At 43.5% G+C, this 20,217-nt stretch overlaps 1 protein-coding gene across 1 annotated transcript in view; it reads right to left on the minus strand.

Annotated features, from left to right (window-relative positions):
* LOC106741465 (testican-3) overlaps positions 1–20,217 on the minus strand; it is a 148,572-nt gene that overhangs the window by 127,766 nt on the left and 589 nt on the right. The window lies entirely within an intron of this gene.

Consider the following 20,217-nt stretch of genomic DNA (forward strand, 5'->3'; position numbering starts at 1 on the left):
GGGGGGGGGGGGGGCTCAACGTCGGTGCGAGCGTGCGAACGTGCCTCGCCGTGAAATGGAACTCAGTACTTTTGCCGTTATCGTCCCTCGCGTCTACGCAACGTTATAATTTTGTACCTTTCAGCCGCACTTTTCCATACCTTCAATCATCGGGATAAACGTAGCGCGCGCGCGTATCTTTTCAAGAATTAGAGAGAAAAAGCGGAGCGCGCCGTACGGATGGTGTTTGTAATTATGACCGACCGACCGACCAACCGCAAATTTCATAATTACTTCCGCGTGATACGAAAATATATCGGATATACCCACATAAATGCAAATGATACTGATTCTTGTTTCAGCAGATTTTTCGTTCTTTCATTTTCTTTTTATATCTGCATATCTTTGAAATCCTTGTGCCTCTCGCGCTATTCTCGTAGGGAAAATTAATAACTCTAATGATCCCGTGCGTTTTTGTTTTCCATTCCTTTGCAACACTTCGTTGCTTTTCAATTTGTTTACAAAACCGGAATAACGGCAACAGGAATGAACCAGATAAATGGCAGATCGTGAATCTGACCAGCATAAGAAATTTCTCGGGATCCAATTTAGATTTCCCAAAATAATTCGATTTCCCAAAATAATTATAGGTTCACTGATATCACGTGTGTCGTAGATGTGACCCAACCCAAGTAGAACCCATCATTATTTTGAGAAATCGAACAGGATTCCAATTGGATCCCAAGATATTTCTGTGTAAGAAATAGAAAACCTATGTTTAGGATGTAAGGATGAAATTCCTAATTGGTATCGTAGTCGGATAACCTATTTTGGGATAACTTTGAGTATTTTATAATCGGAATCTATGCTATAAATAGGAAAGTCTAGGAAAATTGTATATGCGGGAAAGAGCAAACGTGTGTCGGATCGCTTTAAGTGGAAATCGCGCGACGAAGGGTCCACTGATTTTAATATCGCGTCGAATTATGAATTATCGAACGGCGCTCGACAAAATGTCGAGCGCGAACGAAAAAATAAACCCGTAAGATCTTTTAGTTTGGCGCAATTCATCGCAATTGGACGCAAGGTTTACTCGAATTTGGAGCGTATGCGTTATTGATCCGGACGCGAGTATATAGGGCGTCCTCTTTGACACGCGCTTCGCGGATAAAACAACGTCGCTTTCGCATTTAACACACCGTAGACGCATACGACGCGAGGAACATTATCATCTTGGAAAACATTACGGCCAGATGTGGGAAGATTGAAATAAATGATCGTCGCTTTGTCGGAAAACGCCGAGGAAAATACTACTAAAATGGCATTTGCCCGTCGTTTGTCCATTTGCACATGTAACGCAAATGTTTGACCTATTTTTTCCTTATGCTTCTTTACACCCCATCGCACACCTGCGTAACCTAGTTCAATATAAAACGATGGGGCAGTATATCGTCGACGAGTGTTGCTGTTTCAATTAGCCGATAGCGTCAATAATATTTTATTGACTAATGCACAATGGAATAAAATAAAATAATGACAGATCCGCTTCGGGAGCTTTTATCTCGGAGTGGATCGTAATCATTGAAACGATAAATATCTATATGGCGCGTGCGTATTGATTGGTCCTGGTGTGCACCGCTTAATTTGAAAATTCAAGATAAACCTTGGTACTTATATTGTCGACATTTAAACGTATATAATACTCGTGTTATAAGCGTGTACACATGCGTGTGATAATAAATTCAATTGTCGTAACCAGACTTAGGTAGAGCTAATCAAATAATTTAGTTAATATTTGCTCAACGAACTGATTGGTTATGTGACCAAAAAATTTAATAATAATAATAATAATGAGAAGAAAGCTATTCTTACACTAAAAATCAAATGTGTTATTTTAGCTGAGACTTTTCTTATATATTTTTTGCAGTTTTAAATCATTATTTAACACGATTGGACGTGTTAATTCATAATTTAACACGATTAAACGCTTCAAATAAACATGAAACAACAAGAAATATGTAAAAAGCGCTTCAGCCAAATGTGTCATTCTTAAACGTTTATGCGTGTAAAAATAATACTTGGATTTACAGTGTATCGAAGATCGAATCTCGGAGTTTCAACGCCACCGTCTTACTTACCAAGCTACGAACGCTGTTGCACATAAACTTCTTTAAAGATGTAGATATTTTTCTACAGGGATTGCTTACAACTTTAAATATTTCATAATAGGGCCATTTCTAATAAAAATAACGCATTTTGTTTTTTTCAAAAAACCAAAAGAAATTAAGCAAATTACTTGGTTCCGCCAACTCGAATGAATTCATGAAGTTTGCTCTCTTCATAACACGCTTCATTGACGAGAGTAAAAATGTTATACCGTCAATCATAATGTATATATTAAATATTTCGTCAGCACTTACAAAAATTAATTTTTCAGTGTAACGCAATTTTACAGCAGTCTAAGCGGAAAGAAGATAGCTCCGTATACGAGAAAAAATCTTGCAATTTTATATCATGAAATAACACGTACACATAAATAATAATATAAAGAATAAAAAATAATAATAATAAGATATAATAATAAACAGAATAATCATTAAAAAGAAATTCTCAAGACCGCTTAGTATCCGTCAAATAACCAACGAGCTTTACTTTCACTATCCGCAGAATCTCCGATGTTTGTCAACCATTCTCTTAAGACCGCGGGATCGTGAATCTTTGTTTGCCATAGCGCGGTATTAACTCCGCTAAGGGAATATCGCCTCAATTTACGATATACTAACGATGGAATTAAATTGCCTACGGCAGAAGTTATTATTAAATGCAGTGCGTTTCGTTCTGAAAAATATTCTACCCGGACCCGTAATATCTTTATATCCGATATTAAATAGCCATAACTAATATTTGAACGTTACCGTATAATAAATTCATATTGCATGACGTTCATTTAATCTTCAAATGCATATTTACATAATACAATTCGTACCGTGTGCACAACGCGGTGTGATACTTTTTCGAGCTCGCCGGAAAACAGAGATTTTACGGACGGCACAAAAGACAGGAAAGCAGCTTGCGCAATTACGTCACGTAGCGAGCACGTAGCTTCGCAATTCGCATTCGTCGCCAGTCACGCCGGTGGATCGGCGCTGTCACGATAAAATCCTATAGCGCTCGTCATCCTCGATCGCTCACGGTCATAATTAGTGCCAATTATCCGCAATTTCCACGGACGCGAGCCGTGCGGAGGACGATTAATGGAAACCGGGGGGTACGTACGATGCACCGACGTGGCGCGGCGCGACGTAGCGGTTGTCGCGCGGCGAATTTCGACGCGCCGGGGCAACGAGCGCGCGCGCGCTCAACACAACAGCTGCGCGCGGCGCAAGAATTACGGGTAAACGGCGAAAACGGCGTCCGTTTTGTCACGGGAGACAAACGGGCTGGCGGAAAAGCGCGCGCGAGAGCACGAGGGGATAGCGCGAGAGCGCGCGATGTCGAGATTGCGCTGTGCGAGCTCGCTTTTACAGCGGCGACACCGGGACGTTTATCGCGATATAAATCGAGCACCTCGCTTAGCGCTCCCGCTCGATCGATAACGCGCACGTAATGAGATTACGACACACACGCCGTTACAAGACGACAAAGTGCGATTCGCGATCCCGTGCGCGCCCCGCTTTTCGCGCGCGGTTGAATCGCCGCGGAGTATTAATCGCGAGCTTCGTGTTGACGTGTTCGCGAAAACAACGTTCTCTCTCGCGTCTAACGATGGTTGGGCTTGACGTGACGATGGAATCTCGCCGGGGTCTCGTTTAACCGCGAGAACTGTGAAATCGCGAGTACGTGAAATCCGCGAAAGTAAATTTCGCCAACACGCGACATCTGTCGCGCATAATGAGACCGATTGATTGGCACTTGGTGAAGAAGCAATAAACGATGCCGTCAATAATGACGGTTGTAAATCACGTTTGCCACAACCGGTTTGACCCGTTTGCGAAACAGAAGCCGCGCTCTGCGAGAGCTGGACGGTGTGAATACACGGAAGAAAAAAAATAATTAGCTCCCAACAGCTAAAAACTAGCTCTCACAGGTAAAAATTGCCCTTCCACGTAACACAACTGAAATTTAGTTAATTTAGCCAATTCTTTGTCCCTGTACCTGGTTGTTAGCTCTCACAGTTAAAAACCAGATCTGGTAAGCAAATTTCAGTTATATTATATGGACAGTCAATTCCTTTTTCCCGTATAGCATTGCTAGCCGCGTGAAAAAGCGCAAAACTCTCTCTCTCTCTCTCTTTCTCGGAATCGAATCGTTTTGACGACGCCCTCCCTTATCGTTTTGCTTCGCAGTATCGTCGTCTGAGCAAGCGAGATCAAAATGGCGACAACATCTTACATTATGTTATAAAAATTTCGAAACACTTTCAGAGCATTTCGCCACTTTGCGCGGACGGCACAATTCCTTGTGACGTCGACGCTCACGGTTTCGCGCTAAAAATGAGGTGAGGACACGGGTCATAGACATCGGACAGCGATATCTTTCCCAAGCAGTGGCAAGAAACGCCAAAAAGGAAGGGAGGAAATCGCGTATCGCGACCTATATTTTCGCCTTTTGTGTTTGCGAGATGCAAAGAATAGCATCGCGCGCTACCTCTCGCGCGCGCGTACGTGTGCGCGAATTTATTTTATCTCCTGAATTTATTTTATGCTTGTAGAGCGAGACTAGCGGCAACCGCCCAGCCCGTAGATGTCTTACTTTCGCCGGGGGAAAAAATGCTTCACCACCCACGAATACGAAGCGGTCTCGCGGGAGAATATCGAACGCCGTCGAAGACAGCCGTCGCTGAAACTCTTCGGACAAACACAGTGGGCAGGGTATCCGACGAGACCGAAGAAGTTCAGGGGAAGTTGATTCTCCGTCCGAAAGTTATCAAGCGAAAGGGGGAGAAGCGTAAAAGATCGACCGTCTCTCGTCGCAGGAGACACGCGTGATGTCGCAGGATTCCCGCGTTGGATTGTTTCCTCACTGAAAAAAATTCCCTCCGAGAGAAGTATCTTGCCGTGCGTGATCGGAATATTCCGACAGTATACCGGATAAGTCGAGAGAGAGAGAGAGAGAGCGAATTCGCGCGCGATACAACGTTCAAATGAACGAAATGAATGAAATAAGACGCAAACGCGCGCCGGACCTCACAAGCGCCAACCGAGCGCGCGCTTTTCCTTTTGTAACATTTTACGTACGACGGAATTCCATTACGCGTCGGACAAAAACGCTTCGCCATATGTAGCTACACGCAAGATTTTTAATAAAAGCATCCCGTTGTAACTGTGTAAGGAAATTCTTGGCGACTCGCGAATCCGCTCGAGTATTCATCGTTTGAATTTCAAAGTGCTCATTCGCTTATATTTTCACCGCACCGCCGGCGACCCATTTCTGTGTATGCTGATTCAGACTTTTATTAGTCTAATATGTAAGTCGCACTAGTGCAAACGCGAGTTGGGAATCGGACGGTGCGATATTTAACGGAAAATATACGACGGGAAAATGTGCCGGGTCGTCGTATTTAATAACGGCCGAATACCGGAATAACACACATTTCACGGTAATATATTTTCTCTCCTCATTTGCCCCATTTCCAGCGACTCTACGACGATTCTTCGCCAGGCGCAGAATTTGTTGTTTTGGCCGTTATTATTGTTTAAACAAAACCGCTCTCCCATATTCCGCGATGTGTTATGTAACACGCATCCAGGATTAAATTCGGCTACGTCCGCGAGCGCACGCGTATCTCACGAGAGCAGGCGAACAGCAACTCAAAACACAATTCCTAGCGCCGCGTATAAATAGAATATAGGACGAGTAATATGATTAATTAATTAGATGCGATGTGTAACAGCGTCGCATTTCGTGGTATGTTCCCTGAAGTTTCAGTTACGTACGTGTAACGCGAGTATTATAGCCCCATGCCGACACTTATTTTTGAGGCTGCCAAAGAGAGAGAGAGAGAGAGAGAGAGAGAGATCGAAGTTACTTTTTTTACCGAAGTAAAACCTTTTTTACGACAGCGATGCGGTATATTGCCCGGGGCGAAAATGCAGCGCGTAATAAAAACTATTTGCGCATTATGACAACACGACTGTAAATATACCCGCGACGCGTTATAACGTTCGGGGGATATAAAGTATACGCTTTTTAGCATACGGGTTCGTTGAGTCGATAAAGATTCCCATTGGTTATTGATCAGTCAGAGCAAAGGGAATTCAATGTTTCGCGTGTTTCCGAGCGAACATAAATTTATTATTGCGCGTGATACGTCAAGAGTAAGGCGCATGAGCTCCGATATTCGGCGTTAAATTTGCAGATAAATTTATTGCAACATTTGCGCGGATCTGACCGACGATAAAGCGCAGATAAATGTGAAATTGACACAATGTTAAAGAAAATCCTCGAAAGAGACACAAAAATGATTGCAAGCGATTTTGAAAAATAGGGACTGGTTAAAACTGCATTACACTGTGACGGAATTATTAACTCGCGCCAGTGATTGTTGCGGACAATTCGGAGCAAAATACGAGAAAGGATGGGAAAACATTTTTAATCGGCCAATTTAGGAAAGCACATATTGTGCTACCAATTAGCAGAAGCTAACAACGCATCGCGCGCGCGAACGCACGATTTCAATCTTTAAACGTTTGCTGTACTGTAAAAAATGCGAAAATGTGACTCCCCTATAAACGCGCATCTTTTCCCCAAAAGTGCTACACGTCGCGTTAATGCTGCGTAACGCGGAAATATATGAAATATCGCCGGGAAGCCCGGTGTTGACGTCTCCGGGCGGCTCCAAAAAGTCGCCGCGGCACGCCAATGGGCGTATCCTCTCTTCCGTCGATAAATACGTCGGTCCACCATACATCCCGGTCGTGCAATTTATCGCTAAATGTGACTGCCTGATTCTCAAACTGGAATGACACAATACGTGACCCACATGCGAGACGAATAAAGCTCACAATTGGAATCGAACGACCGCTAAACGCGCGGTCAAAATACTCGGCGGCTGCACACGTAAATCGACCAGGTTTTGATTGCGCCCCGACACTCGCCGAAGATTCTACGGATCGTCGCGCGACGAAACATCTCTCGCTGAAACGTCCAATGAGCTCGCCGCAACAGAACGAAACGACCGTCACCGTCGGGCATTAAAACAAAATCTATTTTCGCGCCGCTGTTTGTGCAGTGGCGATAAAAAAATGTACAGGAAGCGTCGCGACAGGGCGGGATGCTTAACGGGGAGGAAAAGCTGAAAGTTTCGGAGGCACGTACCGTCGCCATCGGTCTGTGGGGATGAAAGCAGGAAGCGTGGAACAAGGGGGGAAAAAGAAGCCGGAGCCTCCGGTGGATGGAGGGAGACCAGAGGAACGAGAGCGAGAGCGAGAGAGAGAAAGAGAAGAAGAAAAAGAGAGGGCAGAATGAAGAGACCTAACCCAACCGGAGCAGTAGTAAGAGTAGTAGCGATAGTAGTAGTAGTAATAGTAGAAGCAGTGGTAGTAGTAGTCGTCCTCGTTGTCGTCGGTCGCCGTCGAAGCGAAAGCGTCCGATGAAAAAGTCGTTCGTGGCGCCCGCCAGTCTGGCCAATATTTTACTATCCAGCACCGTCCCGGTTCCGCCCGGTTCTTCCAGTCCCGTTGCTCTCCTCATCCTCCTCCATCTCCTCTCCTTCTTCTCCCTTGCGCCAACATTATCCGTCGCTTCCTCCTCACTGAGCAAAGTGAGAAGAACGAGACGAAGGATGAGGAAGGGGAGGGGATGGAGGAGCAACGTGCGGGAGTGGAAGAAACTAAGGGGAAAGAAAGGCGAAGGGAGTGATACAAATGCGCCGAGGGCTGACGGCAAGGAATCGGGGTCTGCGGCCGATGAATACGTTCCGCGATCTTTGACTCACGAACGCGTACATGAGAGAGAGAGAGAGCGCGCGAAAATCTGGAGGAACCAGATGATTCGTGCGCGCAGCGTCCCAGTTCGAGCGATAAAAGCCAACTTTTTCGCAGTTGTCGCCCCATCTCCTAATCTCGACACGAGAGACGGGAGATAAGGCGCGAGAGCGACGACGGAAATGTCGTCGTGCTTTACGCTCGAGATACAAACGGAGGAAGCGGATAGAAATAGATTTCTGTCGCGCCTGGCGAGATCAAAATTTCGCGACCGCGAAGAAGACGCGACTCGACGTTTCGGACTTTGCGGATGAAGGAATTAGCGTGAGGCGCGTATTAATGGCGTATTGTCGCCGTCTCTGCCGCAATTGTTCACGCGAGACAGTTTCTCTTTTTGAGGGGAAACCTGGGCCGTTGTACGCGATAAGAAACGCACCGCTTCACCGTACTTCTCCATTTTCTCGGCGAAAGATCGATGTCGTCGTCGTAACACGACAAAATGGATCTTAATTTACATAATGAACTCCTCAGCAAGCTCTTTTAGCTTAAATATCGGAGGATATCAATAGCTTCAGAGTTACAAGCGATCGAAACTGGAAAACTTCGTAAACTAATCCTTTGAGATCCAATACCGTAATAAGATCTCATTGTTTGCTTAATTTTAAGCGGATTTTGCTTGCTCTGGATTTTTATCGATGGTTAATTACGGGAGATCATCATTGAGATATCAATAGTTTGCAAAAAAATAACGGCATGATATATTGTTCTGAGAAATAATCGACTGTCTCAAAACCTCCTCCAGAAAATAAAGAACAACAGAAAATTAAAATTAAGACGAGCCTTTCTAAAACGTGTTGTATTCGCTGGCAGAGATGCATACTTAAAAGTTAAAGCAAGCAAACCTGGAGGTAGAGAGCAACCGTCTTGGGATAACCAGATTTACAATGCACAATGCTCCGTATGCTGCTTTACTCGAGTTTATACGTCAGTCATTGTTAATTAAGAGTAGTTAATTAAGAGCACGGATAATGTCACGGCAACCAGAAATCTCGTGGCTCTTTTCAACCTCTCTCACAGCGTTTACGAGCAGATAAAATTCCCGCCCGGAAAAGATTCCCGGCGGAGAAAAGCACGCGAAGCGCGCGGCGAAATTTATTCGCGTATATTGCAACCTAAAACGCTGTTCGAGAATCAATTATACGGCGACAGGGGACAGAGGGGGGAACCGCGTTAGACAACGAGCTAGTCGATCGAGTCACGACTCTGCGAAACTTCCCTTATTTCGCGCGATCCGATTGTGGCACATGCTCCCGGAATTCCGGAAAGTCATCTTTGCTCTCTCCATCGAACCGAAAGAGGGCACACTTTCTCCATAGGGGAAGTTTCAAGGAAAACGGCGCTGATTCCGCGGCATACGAGATTACAACGACCGGGACAAAACTTCTCCGCAGTTTCCCGATCGTTTTGCGGAATCAGACCTGCAAGGTAGATCCCGGGAGATGATAACGAGCGTACCGTGGCGTAGCCTTTGGGATTAATTTTACAATCGGCTACGCGGTTACTTTACTACGCCATAAGTTTCGCATGAGTTATCCCGATCGTGCATCACAAAAGTTGAGCTGGAGCGCTCGCCGGAGGAAATATTTTTAAATTGCTCCTTTCCGGGACGAGGGAGAGATAAGAGAGAGAAAGAGTGAGCGACTGGGGTGAGGGGGAGGAGGTGCGGAAACGTAGTCGAAGGTACACTGATGATGTTTACACACGCATCTACAATTATATGGTTCAGGTAGCTGCTCTCAAGGTTCTCGAGAATCTTCTCAATTACGAATCACGATTTTTACGAGATATCACGACGATGTTTTTCGAATGCAGAACATTTTTGAAGAAAATTGTCATTAATGTTAAATATATATATTATTAAAAATAATATTATTAAATATATCGTTATTATTACAGAATCCTTATAATATTCGAGAATATAATGTAGCATAATAAAAAACCGGAATACGAGAATTGCGCGAATAAAATTTTACGTAAAAAATTTAAGAATTAAGAAAATCAGGCAATTCTTAAATAAATAAATATTTCAACGGCGATAAGTAACGATGTTTAGCATTAAATTATAATAGCATATACAGTAAAAAGACATTTCGTCTTTGTGTTAAATTTTTAACATGTATATCAATTTAACATATTGTGTTTACGTTATTTCTATATATATATATATATATACATATACTATATACATATACTATATACATATACTATATACATATACTATATACATATACTATATATATACATTTTGTGTTAAATCGATATTCAACATGTATAAATATCAAAATAACACATTTTATATATTTATATTTATATTATATTTCAATATCGATTAAAGTATTATAATATTGTGTTAATTTTTTTACATAACATTTATGTTACTTTACGACATATGAACCTTGTATTAAATTAGCATAAAAATTTATTATGGACCGTTTAGGACATGTAAAATGTGTTAAATTTAACGCAAAATTTCTTACTATGTGTATAATATTATCCATCGAAATTCTCCACCAATCCTTTAAAAATATGGCAATTTGCAGATTTAATGTGATAGAGCCGAAATTTCACTCGAGCGATCGGCAAACGCGTTAAGTTGGCCATTTATTTCGAGTGTGCTGTAAAAATCCTGCTGTAAAAAAAGCACGATATACTCCTTAACGAGATCCCGTTGTAAATCGATGCGCCGCATCGATTTGGCGAAATTTTTCAAACCGGGTTTACAACGCTCTCAAAATAAACGGCTCAATCAACGCGATGCGGATCATCTAGGTCAAGCCGGAGAAAAGTAGGGTATAACTCCGAGAAACGCGAAATAGATGTGCAAACAGCCAATACGGTTAACCCCTTAAGCCGGTAATCGATATTCCTAGCGATCGATGGGTGCTCTTACTCGGCCGCGGGTCTACGACGGGAAGCCGCGTTTGGAAAATTGGAAAACTATCGGTTGCCTGACGGGGCGAATCACTACGAAGACAAAGGGTCGACGAAACTTCGGCTACGGAAATGCCTTTGCCAATTTAAGGGTTGTCAGCCTGCTGAAGGACGGCGGCAAATAAAACCGGATGTGCACCTGACACTTGGAAATTTCGTGCGCGCGCGCACGTCGCGAAACGGAGAGACCAAGTCCCTCACTTTATGAACTTTCTAACGTGCTTCGACGCATATCTTTATGAAATGCGGCGGGTTCCAGAGCGACAGCAGCGACGGTGCCCTTTCATTTGAAAATCGATCGACTGTGAGGGAGAAAACTTTTCGCGGCGTCCTCGATGGGACTGCCCGCCGCCTGTCGAAGATCGCCGATCACAAGAACGGTTGTATTGGAAATCGCGACTTAAAGGAGAGATAGTAATAATAGTAACGATGGCAACACACATACACGGAAAGAGTTTATATAGAATCTCACGAGTACACTCGAAGCACCATCAGATAACTGTAATTTCAAATATCTAGGCCAAAGAAAAATAACAAGACGCGATAAGAAAATCTCTTCGAATACGAGAAGTATTGATAATTACGCGATACCGCAGGCATGGGTAGATGGTGATCATTGAAGGATGACGGCCTTCTGAGTCATCGAACTGCCCACGCAATGAGAAACGTGAGAGCATCTCGTCACGTCAGCGCGATGATTGCACGCCGGCTTTATCAGTATGAATTTTGGAGAAGTTCATCTTGTGGGAACCCGCGCGGACCTAAAAGTAACGGTATGTAAAAATGTCACAAAGTTCGCTCCTTGCGAGCTCTCTTCTATATAATATACGGATCCAAAAATGGAGATGTGCGGAATGCAAATCCGTCTTAAGGAGACGGAGAGTGATATCTTAGGACTCTCAAGTCAAACCGTCTTACGCACATAATATAATCTCGTTTTACGTATGCAGCCAGAAAAAGAATATAAAATGCTCAGAAATATTTAAGATTCGCGAACCAATTTGAATATGCGAAATCCTCCATTATAAAGTGCTAACTGAAGCAGAGAATCGCATGATTCACAGTTTTAAATCACAAGAGAAATTTCAGAAGGATCGTAAGAAAGGATAATCTCTAAAATAATACGTTTCGAATAAGTATCCCGCATTAACTCGTGTTCATTGAAGCGTCGTATGTTTGACAATAGCTATACATAATTCAGACGGTAGTAACAGCAACCGCAAGACGCTCCGTGGTGAAAGCACAGTGCGTCCAATTCAATTCCGTAAATATTTCCTTCAGATTTATATCGTTTTCCGCGACTCAATTAAACCGTCACCGTAACCACAGCAAAGACGCATTCTCGCCGTAATATCGCACTTGAGTGTAAAAATGGCCGTGTATGGCACACCTAGCGTGCTTCTCGGCAGTCATAAACAATAAACTCGCGAAGGTATCGCTGAGCACGATCGTAAGGCGAATGGATGTGACACGGCGAGAGTTGGCAAATGTTGCCAGAGGTGTCAGTCGGCATTCCCGGCATTCCTACCACCTGCCGTGTTCGAGGCGATTTGCTTCACCTGTCTTTGCTGCAGTGCACCAGTATGCAACGACGGTATTCCGTAATCCGTGATTCCCCGCGACTAACAAGATGCCGCCTGCGACTCGACGTTTGCGAAAAAGAAATGGAAAAAGGGAGGGGAGAAAATAAACGCGAACGAATAATAAAGACGTGCATTCACGGAACTTCTTGCTAATTAAAGAATGTCTAAGAAGATCTAGCGTGCGATGTCATTTCTAGAACGCTCGATATGAAAGTAGAATTAAAATCCAGCGAGTTGTATCTCGCGTTAAATGAACAATGAGAATGAACGAGACGGGGTCCTTTGAATATAATTGGCTCGAGGACGACTGTGAAATTAAATATACTCGCACAATGCGCGTGTCGGTAGAGAAAAATGTGCCGGCCGAGATATCATCTCGCGATAAAGCGTACACGTAACGGTCGCCAAGTCGGCAATGCAAATTTTCTTGGGAGGTCTTCTCAGACACCGCCGCATTGTTATTACTGTAAAGATGAGATTATACCGGCGGGGTAATCGCATAGTTCAGCCGCTACATTTACGCCAAGAATATTCTATCGACCCGACTTGTGCTTCAGTAAATATCGATGGGAAAAACAACGAAGACGGGAAACTCGCGAAGTAGTAGTTTCTACACCGCGGTAACTGTCGTTCGAGGCCGAGAAGTTCGGCAAGTTCGGTCCAAGCGAGCGCGCGCGAGCGAGCGAGATAAACCCGACTTCAATCTAATCGAATTTGCAGCGAAGATTAACCCGATCGAGCGCGTTCGATTGCAAAATTATAGATATCGCGCAAAGAATACGTTCTACCCGGACTTACCGGATGAACAGCACCACCACCACCACGAGCGGCGCACAGAAACGACCGGCTAACTTCGAGTGTCGATGGTGCTCCGCGCGATTAAGTGCGAGATGAGAACGCGAAACTGAAATAACGCTGCGGAAAATAATACAGATCTGAGAGGAATGTTTGCGGTAAAATTAAGTCGATTCGTGATTCTACCGCGAGGTATTTTTTAAATTGCTGTTAACGCTGATCCGAGGAGTACGGCAAATGCTCGACGATAAATTAAGGCAATTGTAGAGTGCCGAATTTTCAGTTAGTTCAGTGGCGATATTAAGTGGTTCTTATATAAGTTTATTATTTATTGCAAAAGAATATTTTCCTATAACTTTATTTAACTATCTATACGCACATATCACGGATATTACTATAAATTGTAAATTTCCTATGGCTATATTTTAAATAAATAGTAAATAATTCTAAAATTTTGTATACTGTCTTTATGTTAATTCTTAATACCACAGTAATTTTTCATACAAATTCTAAATACGGTTTAGAAGAAATTAAAAGTAGAAGTTAAAAATACGGCATTAATCTCAAAGAGTATGTACAAAAAGTGTCATATTTAGTTGGGAATATTTCAATTTCCGAATGGTCAATCGTTTTCTAATTGCATCAATAATTAGGTTACATTTAAATCTACATATGATGTCTCACAACGAATTCTTAAAAAATTCGTTTTATGCTACAATTATCTCAATGCGAATTATTCGTCTGTATAACGCAAGTCTACAAATTATTTCCTTATTCTCGTCTATAAAATCGTATCTTTCCATAGTCCAAGTCTCTCGTGAGCACGAAAAAGAACTCCGGGAAGTGGGTCTGCGCAATACTTCTGTACACGCTATGTCGACGCGTAGACGAATTGTAACAATCCACTAATTTACAGCGTTAACTGCTGCTCGTGGAAAAATCACGGCGAATTTACGCGCGTCCGTTCGCGTTTCGCGCTACGATATTCATCGTGGAAAAAGGGGTACACCGCGATTGAAAATCGTGGCTTCGCGTCGAAAATTGGCCGGCGCGCAATGTTTAATCGCGGAGAACTGTCAACGCGCGGTGCGCACAGTGAAAAGTACACGCTACAAACAACTGCATTGTACCATCGACATCGTCGCGGTTAGAGTGTGTATATAAAAAACATTTAAATCTCCGACAGTAGTCTCTCGGTAAAATAAATTCTTTTGTCTGGCGCGTAGCACGTCAACCGGGTTCTCGGACGCGGCTCGTATCGATAGGCGCATCGATTCGTCGAGAGAGAGAGAGAGAGAGAGAACGCGTGAGAGAGACCTACGCGACGGGCATGCTGCGTGATTTATGCGATTGTATGATTTATACCATGTACATCCCGTATTCTAAGACATAATTCTGTACACAAACAGTTCGTGCGCGGTATGATAAATAACGATATGTATTTCCATGTAAATTTAATTTAATCTGACGTTTCAGCATCGGTGAATTCCCATCGATCCGATATGAAAGCGCGGGCACGTAGAGTCGAACGCGTAATATCTTACTCGTGACAAAAAACATTTCCGCCTCGTCCTATACGTTATGTCTAGTCTAGTGGGCTATAATGATGATAACGATGTAAAAGAAACAATAAGAGAAACAATAAATTAAACAAAATTTAGCCCGATTAGATTGTTAAATTAGAAATGTAGAGCCATGAATAGCCAAGCAAGGCTGATACTAATAATAAATAATGCTTATTAAATAATAATATATCCGATAAAAGAAATCTACTCGACACATAGTTGAATTTTATCGATTTTTCATTGAAGCATAACTGACATCACAAAAGAAATTATCTTAAATATATCATAAAATTTCAAAATCGCCATTCCGTCCTTTCAACTATTTCGTTTTACAATAAAAAGAAACGCGAGGGGAGTCGACGTCGCGTTCGAGACACGAACCGCAAACTATGCGCGATTTTGTGAAATTTCTCGGAAATTATCGGGGTTCCGAAATTTTGAGCCGCGCCGTATCATGTGTTATCCGCGTGTTACCGCAGCGGCGAAGGGAAAGGAACGCAATCGGGCGAGATGAAGCGCGTGGCGGAATGCAAATCTCGATTAAACTACGTCGCGCCGAGAACGGCCCGTATTTTCGCCGCGCGTTCGATGCTCAAACGTGGCTGTCTGATTCCCACGTCATGTTGACGTTGAATGGGATTTTCGTATTAGGCAAATCAAATTCAGAACGATCGGGCGACCGCACGTTTAACGTTAAACGACGGGCGAGACAGAAAGAGTGAAAGAAATAGAAAGAGGAAGAAAGATGCGCTCTGTGGGACTCAATAAGAACGTCGAATGATAAAGAAAATAACACGCGATAGCTAACCGCGGTCTCTAACTCTTCAACTATACTTAACTTATACACAGCCCGATTTACCTTCAAGGCACTGGGTCACACACAAACGCTCGCGCCTACGATCGATAGACGGCGGGAATTCTTTCGCATTACGTGCCGGTAATCGATTCGCCGGTCGTACGACGGTATACACATAAAGACGGTCTACCGACGGCAACGGCAAGCGTACGATAAGAGCCGAAGTCGATTATTGAAACTACAAATCGCACGGATGCATAACGATGCTCCGCAATAACTCCCGAGAAGAGTGGCGCATTATTCGCACTCAGCTCGTGGGCCCGATGATTCTTATCGAGCTTCCTCGAGCGGTTACATTTCTTCCGTTCCTCCTCCCCCCGCAGCATGCAAGGCACAAAGGAAGAACTCCAAGTTTTCGGTGTCTCCCTTTTAGCAACGGCGCATTCAAACTCGCTAGTAAATAGCGACAAGTCGCTAAGAGACTCGGGATATTTACGCGGAATTGCAGCGACGCTTCGCGGTGGCTGAGAACGAACGACGACTCTATTTTCTCTTTCTCTCTCTCTCTCTCTCTCTCTCTCTTTCTCTTTCTGTGAGTTTCACGATTTCAATTCCGACCGCTGTCTAATACCTTCGCAAAAAGCACCAGAACTCCGAATCATTCTTGAATTACGCGGGATTAACTCTTAACCTTCGAAAGGCGAAATCGTGGAAATTGGGTCGAGGTTCAATTTCGTTACAGCGAGGCATGTAACGGATGTAATGTGGTAATGTGTGGTTCACAAAAAAAAAAGCGGAAGGACAGATCAACTTCCGCTCACGTAATTTTTACGCCAACGTAATTTTTACAGGTTGAGAAAAATAATTATGAAAATAAGCGGTAAGATGTCTGTAAATGCACTTTATACGAAAACTTCTCAAGATTTTAGGACTTTGAGGAGACACTTCAACTGCAAGAAGGAAATTATAAACTTTGGTATTAAAGAAATTAGAAAAACGCCTATAAAAAATGTATCTTTATATATTTTTATTATATTTAGTATATCAAAACTAAACAACGAAGGAAGTTCGAGTTGAAATGAAACAATTCACGTAAGTAAAAAAAGGAGTTCCAGATCGGAGCACATTATATACAAAACAACACAAATGAAATATAAAACGCTGATGAATATTAAACCATCCTAAACGATGATAAAGAGGCGACACGTGATCATATTTTTTAAGACTCTATCTTTCTAAAAAGGAAAGCATATATTCTATATGCGCTGTATGCAACTTAGCAGGGACTTGATGATACAAGGGATGTAAACAACATTAACACATAATCGAACAATGACAAAACAAGTGCCTGAACAAGAAGCTAACAAGAAGCTTTTAAGACGATATATCGAAAAGGATATAGTAAACGGGGACGAACAAAGGCGGTTCAACATTTAACATTTACATGATTGTAGAACGACTAGGATGAGTTCATATATACACCAAGTATCTTTAATGATTGTGCTTCAGTATGTACACCCTGAAGGTGTAGTGTAAGGGCGGTAGACAAGATAGTGAAGGAGATAGATCAACAGCCAGAAATGAAAATTTTATAGAATTTAGATGAAAACCATTTCAAGGAGACCCAACTTATTATTAAATGAAAGTCATCATTTAAGATTGAGGTATTAAAGTGAAAAGAAGAGAAAGAATAAAAAAGGATCACCTCGCATATGTGTATGTGTGTGTGTGTGTACAGCGAATTAAAGTCTAAATGAAGGCGCAAAAATAATAGAAATAGACCTTCTTTAACGAGTTATATCTGCTTCTACGCGTATATTTCGGGAAAATTTTCAGCGGCCTTTCAGATCCTCCGAAACCGCAGCATACATTGTGAGTTTACCGATAAATTGTAGTGTATACGGTACATGCACATGCGCACATTCACGTCATTCTTTTCGCCAAATCGCTAATTTATAAAAGTGATCTTTATGCAGTTAACACACGTTAGCCGAGATACGCATAATAGTGTGAGCGTAATTAACTAGCTGTCATAGAAATTAACAATAATCGAGACCGAAATCCGAATTCCTGCATGGATGTGACTGCGGAATAGTCCGGGTGCCATTAGCCAGGGTTGAAATTAATCCTTGCACGCGTGACACGCCTCACCGCAGCATTAAATCAAATAAACCGGGCGTTTCAAAGAAGTACACGCGAAACACGTCGGCAATGTGTGTCTGCTTAAAGCCCGGCGTCCTTTGAATCCGTATGACGGCGATTACGATAATAAGCTACTCCCTTTCTTTCTTCTTTTTATCATTATACCCCTCAACACCGAGCCGAGGTATTAAGCTCACGTGCGTTCAACAACACGACCACGAGACCGTTTGTACATTGATTGATCGCGAATAACGATAGAAAAGTTTAATTTCCGCGTATTTTTTCCCCCTATTTTTTTTTGGTTTTGCATTTACGTTTTGGCGTCGACTTTCTCGCATGTTGGTCGCGCGGCAGATTTACAGCGTGCGCCAGCTCCGAAACGGGTCTCGTTGCGGTTTGCAGGTCACGCTTTTTTTTCTTCCATCCCTCCCTCTCTCCCTTTTTTTTCAACTGCGATCTCCACGCGGATTTTGAATCAATCATGTTGTACGCGCTTGTCTCGTGTAGCAACAAACTTGCAGCGAGCCGCCGCTCTGTTCCGGAGCAACCAGCTAGGCGGCACGCGAGGGAGAACTGCCAACTGAAAACATCCTTCGTGCGTCCGTGCTTCGCGAAGCTCTCAAACTGGATTCCGCCGAAGGATCGGGGAACACTAACGAGGACGAAGTCACCGTTTGCCGTTTATCGGTGATACGCGAGAATATTCGCAAAAAAGCGAGGCGGAAGAGGAGAGAAAGAAACGATATGCGCGAGATCGGAAATACGGAAAATCACATCCGCGGTAAAAACAACGCGGGGGAGAAAGAAAAATAAAAAGATCTTTTCCGCGCTAACGATGGCAGGGTGGATTAACCCGGAATGAATTCGCCGATCGAGAACGCGGCCGGGGGGATGGGGGGTGCTCCGCCACGGCGCCAGAAAAGGGTTGTCGAATGACGGTGTTTACGTCGCACCCGACGTCAACAATGCGCGGAATGCGAGAGCTGTACTCGCTTGCGCGGGCGAGCCACGAGCAAAATAAACAACAATTACATCGATAACCTGTATTCCAGCCGAGATCCAGTTACGTGAAAGTAAGAGTTGCCGGTCGCTCTATGTGCGCGCGAACGAGCGAGCACTCGCTCGCGCGCGTTCCTCCGTGTACAACGCGACGAGCGGGGATTGTAATTGCGTGTGCAGCAAAGTTGTAACGCGATCGCCGGCGAAGAGGAGTCTCCCGGCGATCGATCGCGCGCTCAAAATGCGATATCGAAGTTACGTAAGCGTTGCAACCGGGAGCCTCCGTTTCCTGCGGAAAGCGCGGCGTTTTGCGAAAGGGAACGCCGGAGGAGGATCTCGCGGACCCGACGAGAATTCGTTGGGGAATTGAAATTGTGTATAGCATGCATGGCTCCGTTGAGAAACCATAGGTCGGACGTAAGGTTAAACGGAGCAAGAGTGTCGGAAAAATGTCTCGAAGATGCGCAAAATCCTCGGAGAACAACTGTTTCCTCAAATGTCCTTTGATCTTTGCGTCTTATTTGCGAAACGTTCATTCTCCCGTGGCTCTATTTGCCTCGGCATTGTAGTCGGTTTTTGTGTTTAAATCGATGGGCCGATTCATGATATAAAAATAACCGGCAATTTGTCCTTCAAGTACGACCTTCAAAATCATACGTACACGTGACGAACAATATGATCGAGGTGATATGGGTGCATTTAAATGAACGGGGTGGCGATTCAACATCATGACGTAAATAACCTGTGACCCTGTGCCCTTCGAGATCGCTCTTCAGAAATTGGCACGCACATAACGAACAATACGATCGAAATAATACGGGTGCATTTAAATCAACGGGGCGATTCGCATCACGATAAATAGCCTATAACGTGCCCTTCGAGTTCGCCCTTCCGATTTTGGCACGCACGTAAACGCGAACGATACGATCAAATATCACGGATAAATTTCACAATGAATATATATATATACATATATATTGTTTTACTTTATGTAAAGTGCATTTGATATAGTACTCCAGAATAATCCAGTACCGTAAAACATGAACGTGATACTGTAAGCGGCCGATATGAAAATATAGTGAATTGAGTTGACGTGAAATCTGCATTCATCGTGGAGAATAAAAATATCGCGGGACGCGCATAGAGATCCGAATGCGAGTACATCGCGCGCGGCAATAATTCGAAAAAACCGGCTCCCTGCTTTGGAAGCCGAACGAGGAGCCAACTTCAGAGCGAACGTTTCGTAACAATTTGCAACGGCGCAGCGCCATTCTGCGGAGTTACCGCTGTTATTATTGCCATTTCGTCACCCGCTTTTCTTTCGCCACCTTCGTCCGATCGTCGGCCCTAAGCCGTGCATACGACGAGTACATTACACGGAATTTCACCGTTTCGGAGCGTTACGATCGTAACGGAACGACGCGCGACGACCGAAGACAAAG

This window comes from Dinoponera quadriceps, unplaced genomic scaffold, assembly GCF_001313825.1.
Source record: "Dinoponera quadriceps isolate SergipeBrazil2010 unplaced genomic scaffold, ASM131382v1 scaffold405, whole genome shotgun sequence".
In the NCBI taxonomy this organism is placed as follows: Eukaryota; Metazoa; Arthropoda; class Insecta; order Hymenoptera; family Formicidae; genus Dinoponera; species Dinoponera quadriceps.